At 31.6% G+C, this 24125-nt stretch overlaps 1 long non-coding RNA gene and 1 pseudogene across 1 annotated transcript; one reads left to right on the forward strand and one right to left on the reverse strand.

The window, feature by feature from the left end:
* Window positions 1-1302: 1302 nt before the first annotated feature.
* Window positions 1303-2184, reverse strand: LOC121130421 (mitochondrial ornithine transporter 1 pseudogene; annotated as a pseudogene).
* A 2578-nt stretch (window positions 2185-4762) lies between these two features.
* On the forward strand, window positions 4763-6705 carry LOC139907311 (uncharacterized). The gene is made up of 3 exons (XR_011783811.1): window positions 4763-4884; window positions 5447-5617; window positions 5684-6705. It is a non-coding gene; the product is annotated as an uncharacterized lncRNA (long non-coding RNA).
* Window positions 6706-24125: the final 17420 nt, after the last annotated feature.

A 24125-nucleotide genomic window follows, 5' to 3' on the forward strand; every position in this document is an offset into this window, starting at 1 on the left:
GAATCAACAACAGCATTAAGACAGTCACTAAGACTAAACTTCCAGTCTCTGTGATCATGATGGGGTTGTGGTATCCACTACAGAAAAAATACTTCCTATTTGGTTTCCTGTTGGATACCGGTTACCTGTGGCTGACCACATGATGGTGTTGAAGGAAAATGTGGCTCCATAGATCACCAAGACCATGAAGAACCATGGGACGGGGCTCAGGCCCATATTGCTAATATTGCACAAGAGTGGATGGGTAGGAACATGAACTTCTGGTACAAGAACCTTTGGCCCATTCAGAGCCCAGATATGAATCCACTTGATTACTCCATTCGGTTGCAAATTGAGAAGAAGGCTTTCAATGCCATCCAACCAAATATTGATGCCTTGAAGACCTCTGTTAACCAGCAGTGGAGCATCATGAAACAGGACTACGCTGCCAATGTATGGAAGGGGTTCCGAAAGTGTTTATAGGCTGCCATTGAGGGTAATGCTGGCTAGATTCCTAATTAATGTGGTTTGTTATAGTAAAAGAAATAAAATAAAATTTTCCGTGTACAACATCATCCTGATCAATTATGAGTATTTTAATGACTACTTAGAGACAGATCTAATTACTTTTTTAACACCCCGGTAGATGGTGTGGAACCCTATATTTTTTTAATTATTTGAAAGCTACAATTAATGGCATTCAATTATTTATAATGAGATTTGCATATCTTGATAAACTCGGCCTCAATGCACCACATGCTTTGCCAGGCCACAGCGACCTCGTGTGGATCCAGCTTCATCATTGTACGGGTAATGGACATCTTCAGTCCCTCCACAGACGAATTATAAATAATAAACAATTAGTGGGTCTACCCCAATATAGTTTCGTTCGTTTTAAGCCTGTAAAGATTATCCCCATTTATCTGGGAATTCCTGTACTTGTCACGATATACTAATTTAGAAGCGGATAGGTACATCGTGAACGCAAAGGAGGGGCCGCGGAGAAGAGACAATTCGTGAAGACGATGATGTAGAAGAGGAGGGCAGAGGTCCAATGAGCGCTTATTCTTGTAAAACTGCAGTTTAAGAATTCCAAATATAATCAATATTATAATCCGCGGAGTCGTTGAGTTTATTAATGGACCTGGGGTGTCATGATGATTGATTAATTAACTAATATCGGGAAAGTAATATGATTATGAAATAAAACTAAAACTTTTACGATTTATATAAACTATTTTATTGTCTTTTGAAAAAAGGAAGTTATGTTGCTGGAGAATGTATAATACATTAAATACGTTTATGAATTGCAAGCCACAGAGTTTATGAAAGTGAATGAATCCATTTCTTTGAATATTCATAAGTTAGAAATAAGACACCAGTTGAAGGAAAAGTACGAATCAAAGTAGGTAAAAGACCATTATACAAAGCAAGTATTCCCTCGTTCCTTGCTATATCTCCCATCATTCGATACATAGAAGTGTTGAAACCAGATATCTGAAGTCGACTTTTAATCACATCCACAGGAAATACTAAAATCCAGAGAGTCATTCCAGCAATTCCACCAGCTAAGATGGTCTTTACAGAACCGATTTCATCTTTAGTCTTACCTAATGGCCGCATCATTTCTCTAGAGAGTTCGTAAGAGTAAAAAAAGGCAAAGTACCCCGGCATTTCTCTCATAAATGTGGCTGTCAATCCTACAAATAATCCAGGTACTCCATTTTGTTTTAAAATATGTTTAGTCATTAAGAAAGGTCCCAGGTTTGGTGGAGGGAGGCCCTTCAATGATGAGACTTCCCTCATAGTCTGAAGCTTACATTTTACAAGCTCTGTTGGACAAAGAACTATAGAAGACCAAAAGGCAGCCATGAACCCTGCAGTCCCATTGTGAAATAAAGTAAGCTCATCCACTTTGCATCGTCCAACTTTTTTTGCTACTAAATTTTGACAAATCCCATAGGCTGCAAAGAGTACACTATTTTCAGCTACATTTCCTACAAGACTTGGAACGGTTCCGGCATATAATCCTCTTACAACTCCTTCTTTATTCCAAGTTTCTTTGCAACAAGTTACCAAATTGGGGTAGAGATGGGGAAATGCTTGCATTTTCACTTTCAGAGTATCCAAGGGCTTCCCAATATAGACGCCGACGATGGCTCCGAGGGATCCAGCAATAAAATCAACAATTGAATCTTTAGACATAATTATAGATTACGATATAATTAAGTTTACCTTGTTTTAGATACAAGTAACTCGTAGGAGATACCAAAATGTATTCATTCTAGTGGGAGTTTTCTTTCTAAGCAGTCTAATGATTGAGAAATGACCTTATCCGAGTAATTACATATGAACTCGGAATATATACTAGGAAAAATTAGAATAGTATGTCTTTAGATTTTAATCTATGCCCTTTAAGGTACAATTACCAATTAGTATGTCATGAATTCTATGAAATCTTAAGGCTTACTATTAAAAACAGTCAGTCCGTACACTGAATAACGTATTAATTTTTATTTTCAGTTACCTTTTCCCATCTCAAACAAACAGAAGTGAGTCGAACATGTGTCAGAGAGGACTTATTTTTATGAATAATATCTATATTTTTCACGTTCTCTTAATTGGTGTCCTTGGAATGATGGAACGCTGGAGTATAAGTATAAGCATATCGGGGTTTCAGATCACTTTTAAAACTAAATAACTCACCGTATACTACTACAATTTTAGTTTTTTTTCCCCTTTTACAGAGGGCATTTAGCCTTTTATTTTTGTGTACGTTAAATTCATAGCCAAAAGAGCATATTATCACGTCACAAGTCACAAAAAGAACATGGCTGAAAAACTGCAAACTTGCTCACCGTCGAAATGTCCCCAAAAGCAGTTATTGCGGTCAAATATGGCCACCGTCTACCCTGTCGAGGAGGAACACTTACATCATAGTGAGGATCTGGGAAGAGGCCCTAGGAGTGGTTGTCAAAAGAAAATTGACTATTAAAGCTATAGTCAAAGCCTAAATCTGAATGATAATGCCATGGATGTCGATGTACCAGGTCTGCCGCCTCAAGGTACATCAAAGAGGGTCGTGGTGTCTCTTTCGAGCCCATAACAACAACAGAGATGCGAAAGGATAAAACCTTTTGTTCATTTCCAGTACTTTTGGGTATCTGTTGGCCTCCTCAATCCTTGGGATTAAAGTAGCTGGTGGAAAATAGATCACCATCGTGCATAATAGTCTTAAATGCTTCTGTCAATGAGCAGTAGGCTGCCATGTCAGAGGTCTATATTAAAAGTCCCTGCAGCAAATTCTATAGTTTTTGTTTTTTTGTGCAGAGTCAACCTTATTAATGATCCATAGAAATTTTCACAGACATCAGAAAATGGAATCATAATTGAAGGAGACTCTATTTTGGGGGCCCAAAATTTTAAGAAAAATATATCATTATTTCCATTCCAATTGTTAATTTCTTTTCCATACTATGGAAATAAGACTATAATAAGATATTTTTAATACGTTTTGAGGTCAAAACTTGGCAATAGAGGGATAGATTTTGTTAGACAGTAAATTTGAAGTCCTTTTATTTGACGGTCCAATTTTGACATCCAAGAGTTCACTCTACTATTTCCTTAATATTTTTTTTTTAAAAGTTTGCTAATCTTAATAACTTGGTTGTTAAGGCTCCCAAAACGACCAACATCAACAATTATGACGTCATGTGAACTCTCTCTATGCCTTACACTATTTTTAGTGCTCCGTGTAAAAATGTAAAAATTTATCCTTTATTATGAAATACTTCATAATAAGAAAAGAGCACTTAAAAAAAATAGATGTGATTCTTTTTTTAAGATTTCAAGTATAAAAATATTTCCATGGGATAAATATCTTAAGTCTTTGAAACAGATAAAAAAAAAATTCAACACTTTATTTTTCAATCTATAATGAGGTATGTTAAAAAACTTGTTTCGGATTTTGTAGCATGTTTTTGATCGTTTATTTCAAGTGTGTAATGCTTAATCATAATCAATACAATCAGCTGTGGCAAGGGAGGAAGGAGAGAAAAAAATGAATAATGGCATTTGTTAGAATTACTCTTATGACGATCCTCAATTCTACTCTTACAATCTTAACTCCACAACAAATCATCAGAGTCACGTTGCATCTTTTATGTGCACACAAGAATGTTTCATCAGGTTTTGAATGTCATTGAATCTATTTAGGAAAGGATGTTCATTACTCAGGAATTAAGCAATAATAACGACAACTGCTAAGGAAAATAAAAAATAAAATTCCTTCTTCAGATTACAAATTCCAAGCATTCACAGGATTTACATTACTGTTAATCAGTATGCTATTCCTAACAAACCTCTCCATCATTGATATTTATCTCTTTAACATTTTGACCATCCCCTTTTTATTGGTCATTGCTGTGTTCATGAATGACTGTATTTTTTTTAATAAATAATTTTCTGTGAATAGGCATGGATTTTTTCAATTTTTTTCCAACTAATTTAACTTTTTTTGCCAACAGATGGGGGTGTTTCCATCTTCTTCTTTTTTTTAAACCCCAAAAACCAAGAAGCCCGCCCTCATAATATTCCTGCAGACGCCCTTGCACTAGTTTGGTGTAAATTAATTAACTAAAAGTTCTTTTGGAGTAATACTACAAAACGTAGGAGATCCTGCATTAAAATATTTTATAATTTGAAATTGGACACTGCGAAATCAAAAACTCTATTCACTACTTAGTAAACATAGAAATAGTGATAAATTTGAAGAGTTACTCTCATGTTTCTGACTAGAGCCCTTGTTCTCAAATGAGGCTACGCGTACCCCTTGGAGTATTTGGAGACATTGCAGGAGGTACTCGAGACTGGGAAAGAATCTTTTACAAGTGGAGCATAACTCAGGTGCGTCAGCAGGGGTGGGGTGGACGGCTGTAGCATCCCCCTCCCCAAATGTAAGGTTTTTTTTAATGCAAGAAAATTGAATATTTGAAATTTTATTTAATTTTCTGTCAATAGCTATTTTTTTGAGAATAACTGTGGATTTTTTTTTTTTTAGTTTTAATTTTTTGATTTCTTTTGAAAAAAACTCCAAAACCAGGCCCCCTTCTAAATATAGTTCTACGTAATGCCCTTGTCACTGAAGCTAAAAATGCTTTGTGCTGGTAAGGGATACTTGGCTTAAATAAATATTTTACAAGTGCTACATCACTAAAAAAAAAAAAAGGTTGAGAATCCCTGGTGTATAAGATTGTAAAACGTTAGTTCAAATAACTATAACATTTGCTTATTGGTAAATCGTATGTACACCTTTTTTCTCGTAGACACATTATGTCTTTAATTTGATTGATTATACATAAATGGAATATCCAAATAGATTGTAACTAAGTGATAAATATAATTTATTATGAACAGTAGATATTCATTGTTTAAAATAGCATTCTATAAAGAATAGTTTACCTTTTAGTTTGTTGATGATATCGTTGATTTGTACTATCATTTAAAATGATGGAAGGCACAGAGAATAACTTAAGTATTTCTTATACAAATATAAAAAATATTAACATTGTTTTATCTCAAGATTAGCAAATGATATGAACGATAAATTCACTTATTCTTTGATGGGAAGGGCTTGGAAGTAAGTATTGTACTTCCTTAATTAAATTTACCTATGATATAAAGATGTTTGTTTTCTCATTAATAGTATATCCCTGGTGGTTGCGTCAACATGAAAAGATTCCAATACAAAAATCAAGAAAAGTCGACAATTCCAATATACTTTTTACTGCATATAAATGAACTTACAGCCCAATAACTCATAGACATAAAGTCAAATATCGGCTCATTATTGAGATTTGTGGAATGAGTTAAGATATTCAATCATTTTAGCTATAGTTTAGAAGTTTTGTTTAATTTAAAAAACTTATATTGGACCCGATATGGCCTTTAAAATAGATTATCTATTTGTTATTACTTTGTGATGACGATTCATTTTTGGCTCAATAAAATGAATTTGCTTAACTTCTAGTGGGTTAAGAATTAATAATAAAAGAAGCTGAAGATTATTCATCAAAAGAATTAAAATGTAATCAGCACATTAGAAAATCATTCTAGCTGGTTTATTCTCAGGAATGAAAAAATAAGGATAGTGACTTTTTAAAAAAACTTGTGCATTTTACGAACAACAACAGAACTCGCACACTAAGAAATTGCCATGAAAAAAGTAGACCCATAAGTAATTTCGAAAAGTCTCTTGCCAAAAGTGGCTTAGGTATAAGTTAGCAACGTCCTCACTTTTTACCAATAAATGGAGAAAAAGTCTGGAGGATATCAAGTGACCATTTTGTAAGAAGGAGACAGAGATCATTTCATGTTTTTTTTTATTTTTGAAAGTAGTGCGCCACTTTGAAGTGAGACTCAGCCAGGGGGATTGGCTTGTCCTCACGTCGCCCTTTTATGAAGATGTCTCAATAAAGAGGACATTATTTCCAAGGTCCAGGAAATGTTCTTTCCCGACAAAGCACACGAACAGAATTATCCCACCTGGGTTCCAAAGCAGCGTGTCCACTTTAATCAAAATCATGGACTCCTTCTCAGCTGGAGGGACTCCACTAGCCACATAGTAATTTTTAATTATACTCTACTGAACTATTAATGTATTAAAATACTCTTTTTTATTTGTTTAAATGTCTATATAGTTTATGAAATTATTATTTTAAAAGTAAATCATTTGTATACCTAATAAGATTTATTAAATGCATCACATTCTATTTTTTTTCTTTATTTTTTTTGTTATACGTGTATCTTTAAAAATTATGATAGATTGATTCAATACAAGCTTTTTAAAATATCCTTTCGAATAATTATGAAAAATGGTTGAAAATTATTAGTTTTATAACTCAATTTTTTAGTCAACTGCCCCAAGAGGTTCAGTTCACTAAAAGTAACCATAATTCCCAGCACTAGTTTGACCCAGAAAGCAAGCAGTCTCCATCATTCATCATTTTTCTTTGATTTTCTTCCCTAATTTAAATAATATAAAACCCTTAGTAGGTAAAACTAAATTATCTCTCTTAGGCGTTTTGTATTTAGAGCTGGTGAGTTTGTTTTTGTAAGAGAGTGCTCTAGAGCAGTGGTTCTCAAATGGGGGTACTTGAGATTTTGAAAAAATATTTTACAAATGGTACTCATTGGCGTCGGCAGGGAGTGGATTGAAATAGATGTAGCTCCCCCAAATTAAGGAATTTTTGGTTTTTTTAACTGGAACTTTTTTGAAATTTAATTAAATCTTCTGTCAATAGCTTTGGATTTGATTTTTTTTTTTTTTTTTTTTTTTTTTTTTTTTTTTAACGCTTGAAATTTTTGTCCAAAAAAATTATTTTTTCATGAATTGCTGTGGGTTTTGATTTTCCTTTTCAAAAGAACTTAATTTTTGTAGAAAAGATAGAGATTCTTCAAATTTTTTTCTACAAAATTATATTTTTTGACAAAAACTATGAATTTTTGAAATATTGTTCCAAAAATTTTACTTTTTGGAATTCTTATCAAAAAATTCCAAGCCCTTTTCAAAATATAATTCTGCGGACGCCCCAGTCAAACAAGGCTAAAAATATTTTACCAGTGGTACATCACTAAAAAAAAGGTTGAGAATCCCTGATCCAGAAAGTAAAGTACTCATCAATCATCCCATCATATTACTCTTTTTTTTTCTCAGACACATATTATTATTCTATGAGTCCTGAGGAAAAACACGTCATATGAATTGATACAAGTATTATTGTAATATAGAGTGTCCTCATGAAAAACAAAAATTAACATAGATAACTTATTGGGGTAATATCTTCAATAATGTTAAAACAATATTTGTGGTTTAGCCGACGCCTACTTACTCTGGGTAATGCAGGAAACTACAGCTGCTATGGAATAAAGACGTCATTTTTCCGTTGTTCATACAATTATAAATAAGAGTACACAAAGTTCAACAGTTCTTAAAGGCCAAATTTTAGCCGATAATTTGTTACAAATTTTCATCTAAAAAATATTTTTCTTAATTTGTTTACATTTCAAGCCTAAAAACCATTACTTATCACCCATTTATTTTCGAATATGTTGATTTCCAACGAGTTACAAAAGAAAACTTCATCTAAATACAAATTATGCACCAAGTGTTTGTAGTATCGTTTTGATTTTCAATAAAAAAGTTAAAAAATGTATATTTTGTGTTGTTTTTTGTAGAAAAATATTTTGGCGACAATTTGATCCCCGCTCCCTGTTATTATAAAAACCCCATCAAATATAATTAAGGGAAGAGGCGTAAGGGAGTCAATAGACTTTTATGTATTTAGAATTCCACGTTTCACCCATGAAACTCTGGATATGTAATATGCAATAAAAACAACACTTTTCCACTTCCCATTCGAGTTATTTTTTCCATTATGTGAACAGCAATAAATATGAGTAAAATAAATATGCTCTCAATGTATCGTGCTTAACATTTCTAATAGATCAATCTACAAATTTAAAAAATGGTGTTCATTTCTCAAAATTTATTTATGATAAATTTAAATCTTGACAGTATTTATTTATTTTTAATTTTTGGAACAATATCAGATATTATTGTATCCGTCATTATCGGATTAATTATACAGCAAGGAGAATGGGAAAAAAGGAAAATAGTGATCAAACAAATGAACATGTCAATAGTTAAAAGTTCAAATACTAAGTGATGAGAAATTCCTGTTGATTAACTCATATGAACGATTTATCGTACTATTTTAAACAGTTCTTTCATTTTGGGATAATATTTGAAGTATAATAAATGGATTGAAAAAATGTATACAATTTAAAATCAAGGAAGAACTGAGCTGATTATAAAAAAAATTAATCAAATGGTGTATTAATGAAAAGTCAATCATATAGAGATTTTTTTCTTCTCCTAACTATATAATTAATCTGATAGAGATTAAAGTTCCAAATGATAATACAAAAGCATCATAAAAAAGCACCAAAATCTCCTTGATACAAAATTACCAGCGATAAAAATGTATGTGGCAAATCTACATCTGGCGAAAAACTGTCAAGGCAAAATTACCTAGAATCCCTTGTTGACACCCTCAAACTAATTATTTTATAATAAGGATTTTTTTCTCAATCTATTATATTCATACAAGTATTTTGAGAACTTTAATTGATATTTACGTTCCTAAAATAGATGGAATAAGTACAAAAATGATATAAAATTTTTAGGGTCTAACTCATATACAATATGTCAAAAAAGTACCGGCAATTCTTAAATAAAACACAAATTTTCAAATTTAATCGTTAAAATTTATTTGTTGCATTCAATGGTATCTCCATTGGATGCAATACACATATGCCAAGGGTTTTTCCAGTCTCCAAAACATTTTTATTTGCATTTTTTGGCATGGCCTTTAGTTGCTTCCACATAATTTTGTTTTATGGATTCAATATACTCAAAAGTGTTTCCTCGGAGGTGCTATTTAAGTTTGGGAAACAAAAAAAAGTCACATGTAGCTAAATCAGGTGAATATACTGGTTGACCAATTGTATTTATTGGGTCTTCGGATATGAATTGCCTCACAGTCGTGGCTTTGTAGGATGGCACGTTATCGTCGTATAAAATACAAAAGTTGCTCTTCCACAATTCTGGCCGTTTTTGACAGATATTCTCACGCAAACTCCTTAGTTCACCCAAATACTACTCCGTATTGACCATTTGTCCCCGCAAAACGAGTTAATGATGCACCAAACCGCAGATATCAAAGAAAACTCTGCTTGAACGCTTTGTTCCACTCATATGCATGGATTTTTGATAAAACTGATTCACCAAAATCTTTTTCTAACATTTTCAACGCCTCAGCACATGAAATTTCTTCCGCAAAACAAAATGTAAGGCTAACCCTTTGTTCAATAATTTGGTTCATTGTAAAAATCGTGGACCACTGGCGACGTAGACTGACTTATCCAGCTGTTGCAAGTAAGCTGGTCTACAGATGGCACTAAAATTTGGCATCATAATGAAAGACAGTGCTGCCGATCTAGGAAAATCCTTTCATCGTGGGTAATTTAAATTAACAATTTGCATTACTTTTTTGACATAATATGGTTGAGCTCTATTATCTTGTAATTATATGTTTTAGTTTGGGGTTTATTTTATACCCAGCTCACTATCAACGTTATAAAAAGATGTATAAGGTTAAATAGACAGTACGAGCCACCCTAAACTAGAAACATACTTATTATTTATGCACTATGTAAGGATATATGTATATACAAAAAATTTGCTCAAAATGTATGACTCATACTCTAAATAAAAAAAATATTTAAGCCCTACAACCAAATTCACCAAAATTAGCATTATTATGTAGGTTTTTCCCTTAAATAAATAACAAATATAATTATCCCCCCCCCCAAAAAAAAAAAAGAGTTTAGAATACGATATATCAATGTGAGTATGTTTTAAGATAGTCCGAGAAGTTTCCACCCTCAACGTGAAGATATTAGTACTCGTAAACAAAAGCTAGTCACATCTATCTAGCATCTGTTAAAGTTAATCAACATAGTTTCAGCTATTTCGTATGACCAGTTCTTATGAAATATTCGTTTGAGTGAGTTGATGTGTGTGTTTCTGTGAAAATGGACAATGGATATGTTATTAAATATTTGCTTCTGACCTGAGTAACCTTTCAATATATTCAAAACAGTAGAAGACATATAAAGGGATGTTGTGTTAAAATTTGACGCGTCTAAGTCTATCCCAAAAACACTGAGTAGAACTTTTACGAATTACAGAGATGGGGGCATCACTGGGAGAAGTGGTTAGAGTTACAGGGAGACAATGTTGAAAAATTACTATAAAAAATATCTTGTATCTTTGTTAAGTCGGAAACTTTTCAGATACACCTCCTATTTTGTACGGGAGATCTATGCAGCTTCACGTTACCGAAATTACAATTAGATTACCTAAAAGTAACTTTAAGTCCTTACACATGGGATTAGAAGGTGTTGCCGGACATAATTGTACTCCTTATAAGTAGGGAAATAATCATGTAACCAATGTATAACATTTAAAAACACTCCTTCTAAGTGTATGAATCGGAACAAAATTGAAGAATTATTAAAGCAGTGGATAATGAAAAAAAAAAAAAACAGGAAGAAATGACTATTTATCAATTTGATGTTGATTTCCAGAGGCCATTAATATTTACAGAAAAGAGACCCTACTTGAATTCTGCTGCTTATGGATAATGATTTATTATCCCAAAAAAAATAGGGTTATATGTAATAAGAGACCAAAGAATGGCCATACAACTTGTGACAATTCATAATTTCAATGTTTACCGAGTGCGACAAAAGAATTTTTCACTCCGGTTTTTATGAATAATCCAAGGTTTGTGTGAATGCAGTAAAATTGTTCCGATCAAATATAGAAAATAAACAAAAACTAGATCTTCTCAAGTGTCTTAGAAGCCGCGAAAATGCCAACAGATTTCGGTCTGTGCACTTTTAAACGCTGACAAGAAACTAACAGAGATAGCAAAACAATTGAGGATCTCCAGGCCAACCGTTGACTTGATCATGGTGTACCAGCAGGATGGTGCCCTAGCACACAAGTCCAAAAAGGCCTAGAAGTGGTGCGATAACAAATTGCCTTGCTGGCCAGAGACAATGTGGCCACTCCACTCACCAGAAGCCAACCTATTCGACTTCACATTTTATGTGCATGTAGATTCTCAGGGCTGCATCGTCCGTCACCCAAATATTACATCTGCAATGGGTGCAAGACTTTCCGTGGCCACCTGGAAGCCATCATTGCTGCCAACGGGGGCTTCATCGATGATTAGGGTAGCCATGGCATCATATTTTATTTAATCGACATACTCTATTAATCTGGTTGCTGAAATACATCTTGATAAAGTTCTGGATACAAAGTCTTAATATTTTTTCACGCCCCCGTTATAAGCTGTGAATAGTTTGAGTTCAACAAATCCTTGATCAGGTCACAATCAGATCAGTTTAAATTCAAGTTTGATGTTTGTGAGATAAAAACAACTCCGAGAGTAATTTTCCCTTCTGTAACCAAAACACATTTCATATTATCAGGGAGAGTTGTTGAGGTTTGGAGATTATAAAATGCAATTTTTTGATAAATGAATAGGATATAACAGTAATTGGATACACGCCTACTACAAGCTAATTGTAAAATTGTCCATTTATTCTTTTTGAATACATTTATTAATTACAGCATTGCTCATTCTAATTATCAATTATACATTGACACGATTTTTTCATGTTGATCAAATTACATAGTAATTAAATATTTATAAGTAATATAACTGTGGGCGTTTGAACTCTATAATAGACTACAAAATACGTATATTCTAGTAATTAGTAAACAAATAGTCAAAAATGACACTATTCATATATCAATCATCCATGTTGGAATGTTCCATTATTGCATTATCCGTATGTCAAGTACTGTAATTCTTCAATTAAAGTTAGCCATCTCATTTTTGGTTAGATCTTGTACAAAATCCCAACTTGTACACAAAATATATATCAAGACGTACCTTTAGAAAAAGCTGACATGAAATCTTGGAGTAATAGCGCACTCAAACAATCTATAGGGTTAATTTGATCTAGTGGTACAAAATTTATTATTATTTTTAATCCTCAATTACATTTGTGTAAAATCAGGAACAAATAGACATCTTTTCGCTGACGAGAATAAGCAAAGAGACATGAAGATTCTTTAATTTTTTTACGCCAATAAAAAAATAAGGCAAAATTTTTCTGCTTTCTGATTAACCGTTGATACCACTGTGAATACGCAAAACAGCCACCAAATTACAACCGAACATTTAATGTTAATTTAATGTCTCGGCTTCAGTGAAAACAAGAAATCCAGCCGGAACCATGATCACAGTTTCCTCTCTTATTTTTGTGGAAAGGAGGTAGTGGCTCAATGCAAATGCTTCCCGCGAAATTTTTGAATAAGAAAAGACCACCTTGGTCCGGAGAAAAGTTTGGTGACAGCTTTGTTTTCACTCAAGATGGAGATCCGTGTCATGGCACTGCTAAGAGCCAGGCCTTCCTGAGATACAATCATCTGGACTTTTGGGACCTCAGCATGTAGCCTCCCTCCTCTCCAGACGCGATCCCCTTGGACTACTCAATCTTGGTGCACTTGGAGAAAAGGATACGTGCTACTCCTCATATGAGTGTCTTGTTACTCCCGGGAGCAAATCTTCATCATATTGGTGAGGTGATGCGTGCGTACACAAATATTTAAAGACTTGACAATAGAAATGTCAAATCCTTGGAATGATTTGTCTTTGTAGAAGAAATCCCAAGCAATATATGGTAATCAATTTAAGCGTGTCTAAGAGTCCCATATATGCTCTATCTCGTGAACTGTGGTACTTTACCGAAAAAATGGTACTCTTTACAGATTTAACTCCATTAAGTGAGCGTAATCAAATATGAGCTCAGTGAGAGGCAGGACATACATATATATCGCTTTGGTACAGGTTTTGGGAAATTGACATAACGCAGACGGTGACACTTGCAGATTTAGTATCATGGAACTCCTGGCTCATCTTTACACTATTGGACTAAGAGACTAATTTCCTGACCCAAAAGGTCACAGAGTGGATAAATTTATTATATTATATGACATCCAAATCAAAGATCAATACCATGAACGTTATTAATGACTGTGCAGAAAGAGGCAAAAAAACTAAGCTTGGACTTTACTGGTGTTGCTCAATTAGAAAAACATTTTCAGAATGTTATACCAAGTAGTAGAAACATATAGGATGACGCAAGAAAAAGCAAATGTAATAGTGAGGTAACATGAAAAGTATTTAACCATGTAATATACTTAATTTGGCATCGGTGAAATTTATTCGAATATAAAAACATTTCATACCCCAGTGTTCTTATTAGAGGTAGAAATTTTTTATCATAGCGCCAAAATCAATTTTGTGGACTTGTGGGGGTCACATGCACCTTACTACATAGTCAAAGTATGTAACTTATTTAGGTATTGTATTGGGGGAAATGAGGAGGCTCACATAATGTCTAAAAGTTCTGTCAAGCATTATTTTCAGATGATTTTGTTAAATAAATGTCATCACAAAACCTTTCCTCTTGAAAAAAATATATATATACCTTCCACTTGATAAGATCAAACCTCTATATATAGGTATGTATATGACTAATGATGAAAATCCAGAGTAGAATAAGCATGTTGAAAAAAAAACACAAAAAAACGAAAATCAAGATGGTAACTCTGACAATTTGACGAATGTTTTGGAGGAGAGAATTAATCATGCTCATAACGTTTCATTAGATCAGCTACAATCAACTCTGACATGGGTGGAAGGAGAGAAGGTAATAAAACAGGTGATTTTTCTAGAGTTACTCAGATGTCAATCCTCAATTCCACTCTGAGTCCAACAAGGACTTACAATTAACTCTCTGCAACAAATCCTCGGGATTAGACTCTGTCTCTTATGAGCACAGAAGAATGTTACATCAGGTTTTGAATATAATTCAATGTAATTAAGAAGGAAAGTTCAGTACTCAGGAATTAAATTATAATGATAACTGCGAAGGAAAAGAAAGTTCATTTTTCAGATTAACAATTCTAAAAAAAACACGGGGTAGTTAATAAATACATACATTGTATTTTTATCACTCTGTATCGTTAATTAATACACTCTCAAAACTCTAATAAGGAACATACTTATTAGAAAAATTCAACGGCTTGGAAATAAATCCACTATTTTTTATTTTTTTAAGAGTGTATGGGAAATGCGTGGATCGGAAAAGGGGTGATCTCTCAACTCCTTTGGAACTGAACAACATTCATTGACATTATCAAAATAAGAAGGAAACGGTTTTTGTTTGAATGTGTTTCTGGTTGAGTGTGTTTCCTTATATTTTTGATAGTACTTATATAGATACAAAGATGGTGTTCTTCATAGAGTATAATTAATAATAACATCAAATAACGATTATCAAAATCTTAGCTTTAAGTTATTCCTGACATTCTTTTTTTGTATTAAAAACCATATTATAGAATACCATACAAGAATATGTTTTATGTGATGTTCTTATTACAACGTAAAAATGACTGTTTGGGGGGAAAAACAAAAGAATAATAAAGAGAAAAATTGACTTGCATTTTACGTCAAACATAAAAACACTCTTGTATTAAAATCAAGAAAAGGAGGGAATCCTTATTTATATAAGGATACTAGTGTTGAGTTTCGGTCTGGAAATCCTGGACCGATCTGGAACGGTATCATATAAAAACTTGGTCTAAATCTGTCGAGTTCGGAACCAAAAAAATCGGTCTAGACCGATCTCATATAAACATTTCGCTCTAAATCGGTACAAATGAAAAAATTGATTTGGTTCACTCACAAAAAAACTCGGTTTAGACCGATTTTACAGACAAATTATTTATAACATAACATCAAATATTTTTTCAAGAACAATGAGGTTATACGAAGTTTAAACAGACATAGCTCGGATTAATATTGATCCTGTCATCTCTTATATGTATAGAGTATTTGTTTGTTCTAGAACTTATCGTGTAGTTTTGAGGAGTTTTAGAAAAAAATAAATGAACGTTGATCTAGAAAAAAAAATGGATCTCTCATAGTATATGAGACCTACAAAATCGGTCCATCACTTGAGGCCGGGAAAAAAAATCCGTCCATTAAATGAGACCGAATCTAAATAGGTTTACATTGTAAGACCGAAAATAATCGGTCAAGGGTCTGACACCGTAGTCTGGACGGAAAAAATCGGTCCAAATCGGTCTAGAAAAAACCACAAAAAAACCGAACCGAAAAAAAAACTCAGTGCTGAGCCGAGTTTCAACACTAATAGATATACACCCTAATATTTCATAGACATAACTCAGTTATAGGCTTTGTATTCAAATTTGTGGGATAAGTATGGCCACCACAGAATTTTGGGCGGATTTAAGAAACTTTAATTGATTTAAGTGACTTATATTGAACCTGATATGATTCCTTTTAAATACTTATTGTCTATCAATTTCTCACTTGTTCATTGTGACAATCAATTTTAGCTACATCCAGTGCAATTTGAGACATAACCAAAGAGTTAATATGATTCACTTGTTGATAGAAAGTGACGATAATTGTTTGAAGAACATAACTATTTGTATTTAAATGGGTTTTTTTCCCAAAGCAATCATTTGATTTTAATAAAAACCAACGCCAAATGAAAGCATAATAAATAAAAAAATACAACTATTCAATATAATCGCCTTTGGCGTATATAACGTCCTCGACTCGACCTGTGAAACGAAAGCTAACTGTGAGGACAGTCTTATTTGGCGTATTCCAGAATTCCTCCTGGATCCTGGACATCAGCTCGGATTTTGTTCTGCAAGAGGATATATTGGTATGTTGCTTAATTTACACCCACACAATGAATTATATGGGGTTGAGATAAGGTGAGCTTGGAAGTCAACCACTGGGTTCAACATAGTCAAACCCACAATTTGACAACTGAGCCCACTTTCCAGAAACAAATCATCATCCTTGGTAATGGCCCTCATAAATTTGGATGGCTCCATCACTGATTTTCTTTTTTTGCAAGTTTTCAATGTGAGCTTTAACTTAAAGTCTACTTGAACTCATTTTGGTATCAGCACGCTTTGATGGTGATTCATAATGGCTTCCAGACTCTTTCAAATCCATCATCACTCTCCAAACAAAGAACCTGTCCAGGCTTAAGGAAGTTGCAATCTTAACATTGTTTCACACCCTTTTTGATGATTTTAGGGGTTAGACCCTCAATGAGTGAATAAAAAATATCGGTCTTTCCAAAGTGGACTAGAACGCCAATGCATTCTAACTTGTGGCTACAAAAAAAAAAACACGTCAGAAAATGTTGATACATTTAAAATTGGTGTTAAAATTTTACACACAAATCTGGGCACAATGTAGCTCAAATATTACAATTTTTGTTCCGGGAATTTATTTTTACATTTAGAAGCAAGTGAAAGGTTTTAGAATGAAAATAAAAGCATTGATTTCTTTAACACTCGGTTAGTAAACTGGGATATTAAACATCCCAAGAATATATATAATATTCATATTTTTATCAATAGTATGTTTTATTTTTGTAGCATGTATCAAAATCCAGCTTGGAATCTAAAAGCTTTCAACTAACTAACCAAAAAAAGTTAATTAAACACACTAAACCTATCATCAAAAGGCGATTTATAATAGTCTTAAGAATTTTTCCCAACCTGATATAAAATGTGGTTTCTTCAACTTTTCTTTTAAAAAGGTGTGTCGCCTTTAGTTTTTACCACCGCCAACGAAGTGTTGTTTTACTTCTCTTTGTTAGAATGTTTGTTAGCCACCAGGATTAGGGGGAAATTTACAAATCCATTAAACTTGGTTCAAATATTATATACCATCAAAGTATGAGGCCATTAAATTTTGAGAGGTCAAAGTAACACAAGATGATAAAAAATGTACAATGACTTTGCTGTGAATTAAGATATATAACTCAATTTGATGCGTGGAGAAGGTGTTGCCCTCTACCAAATGCTCAATTTACTGTTGTTTTGAGTGGTACAATATATTTAACTTATCATCATTATTCGAGTGTTCAAAAAAAAGTAAAAATGTTTTACAAGAGTTCCCGTCATTTTCATAAAATTGTTCACTAATATTTTTTTTTTTTCGAGTTTGAATTTTACTGGAAATATCACAAATATCATTGAATCTCCAGACTACCATCATTTCCCCTCTTTTTTTTTTCGTTAATCAACATTATATTTCACACTTTATTTGTTAAAATCATGGAGATTACAATACCGACATTTTAATTGTGACAATATTGGGAAAGTACTCAATAATGTTCTTTTATTTAACATGTGAATTTGTGTACTTTTGTTTTTGATCTTAAGAAATTACAAAAAGGGTTCTCATATATTTACAAATGAAATTCAGGACTCTTATTCCAATATGTTAAACCTTTGTTAGTGAATCAGGATTTTCTGTACTTCATATATTTTAAATCTTGATTTTAAATTTTGATACTCCTGAAACATCTTTCAGAATAAATGAGCCTTTTGGTTGCTGCCAAAATGTATTTTCTTGGAATTATTCACAATCTTACAATTTTTAATTAAGGTTTGATGAATTTGATTAATTTTGTCACTTTTTATTCGTTCTTTTGCCTTATCCATTTCTTTTTATTTCAATTTAAGGTATACACGTTGCTATAAATATAATATCAGCTGATATTCCATATATCACACTCAATCTCACTCAATTTGACAAAAAAAAATTCAAAAATTAAATTTTAATTTTGTGCAATTATTTTTCAAAAATCTACAGCTATTTACACAAATTAAATTTTATGAAAGAAAATTTAAAATCTTATTTTTTTTCTTGGAAAAAAATCAAAAATCTACATTCACATACAAAAAATGAAATTTTTGGAAAAATAATTTCAATATTAAATTTTTTAGAAAAGAAATGTGAAAAATCTACATTCATTTACGAAAAAATTTAATTTTTTTCAAAAATTTAATTTCAAAATATTAATTTTTTTAAAATAAATTACAAAATCCACAGTCGTTTAACAAATTTAAATTAAAAAAAATATAAATATAATTTTCATTGTTTTGTAAAAAAAAATATTTTTAAATCTACATTCATTTACAAAAAATGAAATTTTTTGAAAAACAATTTCAATATTAAATTTTTTAGAAAAAAAATGGGAAAAATCTACATTCATTTATAAAAAATTTAATTTCAAATATTAATTTTTTTGAAAATAAATTACAAAAATCCACAGCTGTTAAACAAATTTAAAATTTAAAAAAATATATATAATTTTCATTCTTTTTGTTAAAAAAAAAATTCAAAAATCTACATTAATACACAAAAAATTTAATTTTTAAAAGAAAAAAAATCAAATATTAAATTTTATGGAGAAAAATGTACATTTATTCTCGAAAAAAATTAAATTTTTTTCAAAAACTAAATTTCTTATACTAATTTTTGAGGAAAGAAAATTCAAAAATCACAATTATTTCCATAAATAATTTCAAATAGTGTATTTTCTAGTAAAAAGCAATAATTCTTTTAAAATTTCGGGTGGGCTAAAGTCCCTTCAGCCCACCCGCTGCGAACGTCCCTGACTATTTTTACTTCAATATTCACAAATTATATTTTATTAATCCCCCCAAATCTTTATCAACAGTGCATCACGAAATAAAATTAGCTAAATATTTGGACTAACACAAAAGCCCAGTTCATTATCTACGTCAGAAAAGGATATTATACACTAAGAGAGGATTTAAGAACTAAACTTTATTGACAGTATTTCTTAGAGCCTTAGTCATTGTAATTATATCATTAATTGGCATCATTTTAAATCAGATAAGAGTGGATATAAATCACACGAAGCTTTGACTTCCTGAACAAGGCATGTTAAGTATTAGCTAATTAATTGCATGCTCCAAATTATTATTATCCATCAGAGGTGCATTTTATACCCCTCTACGATATTTGAGTAGGATAGGCTAATTGATAATCATATAGGAGTAATTATCTGCCTATATAAGTGCGAGGGATCAAATATCCTGCGTAATTTATTATGCCAGGATTCCTTCCTATTTATTTAATTTAACTATGACGTATAAATGATTCATATAATATTCTCAAACATGGACGTAGGAAGTAGGTTTGTGGGCAATTGTAAGGCATTTAATTGGGAGCCTTTGCAATAATATATATTGTATAATAAAAAAACTTGAAATTTACATGATAACCCCCCGACAATTTGAAGCATGCTGGGAAGGAAAAGAGCTTAGCTACCAAATGTTTTATTAGAGTTGACGTGTGTGGAGCTGTGATATGAAGAAAAATAATAACAAGAAATCACATTCCGTTTCGTGAAAAGCCATGGGAAGAAATTACTCCGTTTTGGATCCTCAACTCTACTCGAAAGTCCAACAGGGACTTATATCTAGCGATGAAACCCCTGTGTGTTTTGGGCATTTAAAAGAAAAGAACCCGAAAATCAACATGGTAGCCCTGATATTTTGATGAATGAGGAGAGAACGAATAATGCTCATGACGTTTCATTAAATCGGCTATAATCAGCTGTGACAAAATAGGAAGGAGAAAAGGATATAAACAAGGACATTTGCTAGAATTACTCAGTTCTCGATCCCCAATTCTACTCTGAGTCCAAGAAAGGATTTTAATAGTAATGGCATCGTTTGAGAACTATAAAATTCATTCGTCAAGTTAACAATTTCAAAAAAATGTACACGATTTACATCACAACCCATTCAATCCTTAGCCTTACTCTCTGGCATTTATGAGTATACACACTTTATACTTCTATATTATCTCCTCAAGAAGGAGGTGGCCAACAAGATAAAAAATACACACTAAAAAAATGCTTAGGATTTGCATTATTTAATTTATTTGTAAAAACTACATTTTAACAGCAAAAAAAAACCTGAGTTAATGAAATATATAATTGTCATTGTTTTGAAGGACTTGACTTTTATGATATCTTAGACACACAAATAATAATACGAGCAATCATTCTTTTTTAATTGACTAATTTAGAAAAATTATCGAATACTTTTTTATTATATTAGCTAATTGCATCAAGGATGCCTATATAATCCATTTTTTTCTTTAATGACACAATTGTAGAGTTAAATATTTTTCTATATATTTTTTTCCTTCAAGGATATATCATGTAAAAGTATATAATATTAAGGAAATATTTAATTTAAATACATCTAAAATTTGTATAAGTATTTTTTCTGCATGACGTCATCATTTTGGAAGTCCACCATCTTAAAGGAAATATATAAAACCACATTTTATATGAACTAATACTCTAGCTTCTATATATATATAGTTTTGACAACTGTTGTTTTTATTCATGTTGTAAGAGTATTTAATAAAGTTTCTTAAAGATGTCTTAAAAGTTGTTTGATTTTTTTTTCATTTTGTTTAATAATTAAAGTTATATATGTAGGTCGTCAGCATAAAAATAATCTTGAACAAAGATAAAAAAACGAAAAATCCCTTTAATGTTTTACTTCATATGGTAATTGTAAATACAATCTAATATTTCCTGCCCAGTTTTCTTTAACTCTTGTCCTGGAGACACCCAACTCCTTGGAGTGCACGAATGGAAATTTGTGGATCACGTTCAAGTATCATTTTCTTGACTTTACCTCAGGTTTGTTTTGTTTTGTGAGTACTTGCTTATGCTTTATTATATCAAAATATAAATTAATTTCAATTACTCAACCTTCATAATTATGGAATTAGTTAGTGTTCAGATTTCCATGGACCACCTTGTTCACGGAAGAAAAAGTTAGATAACCAGTGGATATGTAATGGAATTATATTATTTGTAAATTTGGAACAAAGAAAAATGACACCATTTTGGGTCATCATATCTTTTTTTTTTTTTCCAAGAAAATATACAGAATTAATTTTTTTTTTTTAACCTGAAAGATCAGATTGACGAAATTATATACTTAATATATGAATTAGACTGAAGGTGGGAAATTGAGTATATATCTCTGCTAGAACCACTGTTATGAAGTACCTTTTGTTTTGATGTGCAATCTGCAACGTAATTCAACACGTGTTTTAATTAACTTTTGCTAATTTTTTGCTTCTTTGTATATACTTGTTATATTGTTTCTATATGAAATAGAATGTATGGAGAAAGTGTTATAGAACACTAAATGTAAATTACATATCAATTTGATATTCCCACTGTATTTCAAGTTTGATTTCAAATACTTTCTTATGATTATATTTAAGAACAAATTCTGCCTTTTCAATTGACGTCTTCCATTTTGGGATCCTAAAAATCCAAGTTTTAAGGCATAATAATCCCTTTGTCCATTAATATTAAGGAAAATAGATTGATGTCAAAGTAGGGTCAAGAAAATAAAAGGACATAATTCTACCATCTATCAAAAATATATCCCTCTAATAGTTATTTTCATGTAAAATATGTTCTTACATCGTTTCACAGGCTTATTTCCATATTGCAGATAAAAATTAACTATTACGATTGAAAGAGTTGTTATGTAACAGTCGTTAGAATAAGTTGACGTTCAAATAATTTCTTTATTTTTTAATATAGCCTCCTTTCACACTTCCGTCAGCGATGCTCCCATTCCTGTGACCCATCATGTTGGTATGTATCTTCGCAAGTAGAAGTGTGTAGAGCTACAGAAAGACTATTTTCTTAAATAAAAACTCTTAACTTTTTTCACACCAACTCACTCAAACTTTGTTGAGTAACTCTAAAAACGATGCTAGATGGATGTAACTAGCTTTTATTTACGGATGCTGCCCTCTACACGTTCATATCCAAAGCTTTTTAGGCCTCCCTCGTATACATTCTCCCAGTAAATATTTTGTATTATTTTATTGAACTAATAATCGCATCAGAATGCGACACAAAACTCAGATTTACTCGTGAAGGTTATACTCCAATCAGTATTTTAAATCTGTTTTGAGAGACCAGGAAGACTGTATATAATATGAAAGGGGATGGGAACGTTGAAAGGAAGTATGATAGGAGCAGAAAACCTATTATGAATGCAAATTTTCTGTAAAACACTGTTGGGAGATTGTTTCAGTATTTTATATGGAAACGTTTTTATTTTAAAATGACCATATTTTCCTATTTGCACGCCAAAGCTAAATAGTGTTGTTGGAGTGATGGAACAATAAATCTATTATTTTCTAATATTATAATAGCATTGTAATATTGGAGCAATTTGCTAATTCAGTTCCACATAACTACACAGTGGATTTACGTTTAATATTATTATTACAATAATAACACCACGCCCTAATCTTAAATGAAATTGTCAAGCCCTGACCGTTCTACAGTTAGGAAACAGTTGGATTTCTGCCATATGTAATATCAGACATTCGTAACAGAATTCTATAGATCATACAGCTGACAGTAATTTAAATAGTTTTAAATGCAATAAATTTTTTTGAAGCCTATATTATGGGACACATATATAAAGTAGTTTTAATCCAGTACCTACAAAAGTATACTGGGTATTTCATGCATTGTTAAAAAAAATATGACCATAACATAAGAATTTTGCAGATAATTGAAAGTTTCAAGGTGCATTACAACACCATAACTGTGACTCGAACTTCCACCTTTAAAAACTCCCCTCTTGAGAAACTTTACCTATATACTATTATACAGTAAATATTTTAATAAACCTTCAAACTCCTTTTAAATGTGTTTTTATTCAACTTGTTGCTATAAAATAGCATTAATTAAAATGACTGAAACGATTTGAGTTCGATTTTGGTGAAATTTTGAAAGAAAGTTACATATATTTGTATTCTAATTATAATATAGAACAGTTTTTAATGAATCTTTTATTCTAATTTTCCAGGAAATCCACTTCCAAAAATAATCCTTCCTTGAACTTAGTTTTTAGATGCAATCAAGGTATATATGAGGGAGCCAGATTGTGATTTGATAAATTCCAGGAAAGAGAAATTTAGCACAAAGTTGACGTTGGAATAATCTAGCTAATATATTTCAACAAAAGAGAAATACTTTAGTCCCATATTGCGAAATCCTAATCTTCAAATTGATGCAAAAGGTTGGACGTATTTTAATCAATGGCAGTGATGAGGAAATGCCTCCATCTACCAAAAAAAAAAAAACTCTTCAAGATCTCACCAACTTTAAATATGCTTCAACTTATAATGTGAACATCTATTTGTATTTTCATTCAAGGCAAAAATTAAGAGAAGAAAATCTTTCTAAAAGCTTGATTTGTCGATATTATATATCAAAATATATGAATATTTTATGACGAATAACAATTAACAAATTTAACTTTTTTAACTTATCATTATAAAACTACTTTTTTCTTCAAAAACAAAGTGCTCAATTTTGTTATTTTGGGTGTTTATTTTTCTCTTTTTTTCCTTATCTTGGTTTTTAAAAGAATCAATCAAAATCCAATGTCTAAGAATATTAAACAAAATGTTGCTATTAACAAGGTTCTTAATTCA

The sequence above is a fragment of the Lepeophtheirus salmonis genome, chromosome Z, assembly GCF_016086655.4.
Source record: "Lepeophtheirus salmonis chromosome Z, UVic_Lsal_1.4, whole genome shotgun sequence".
Lineage (NCBI taxonomy): Eukaryota > Metazoa > Arthropoda > Copepoda > Siphonostomatoida > Caligidae > Lepeophtheirus > Lepeophtheirus salmonis.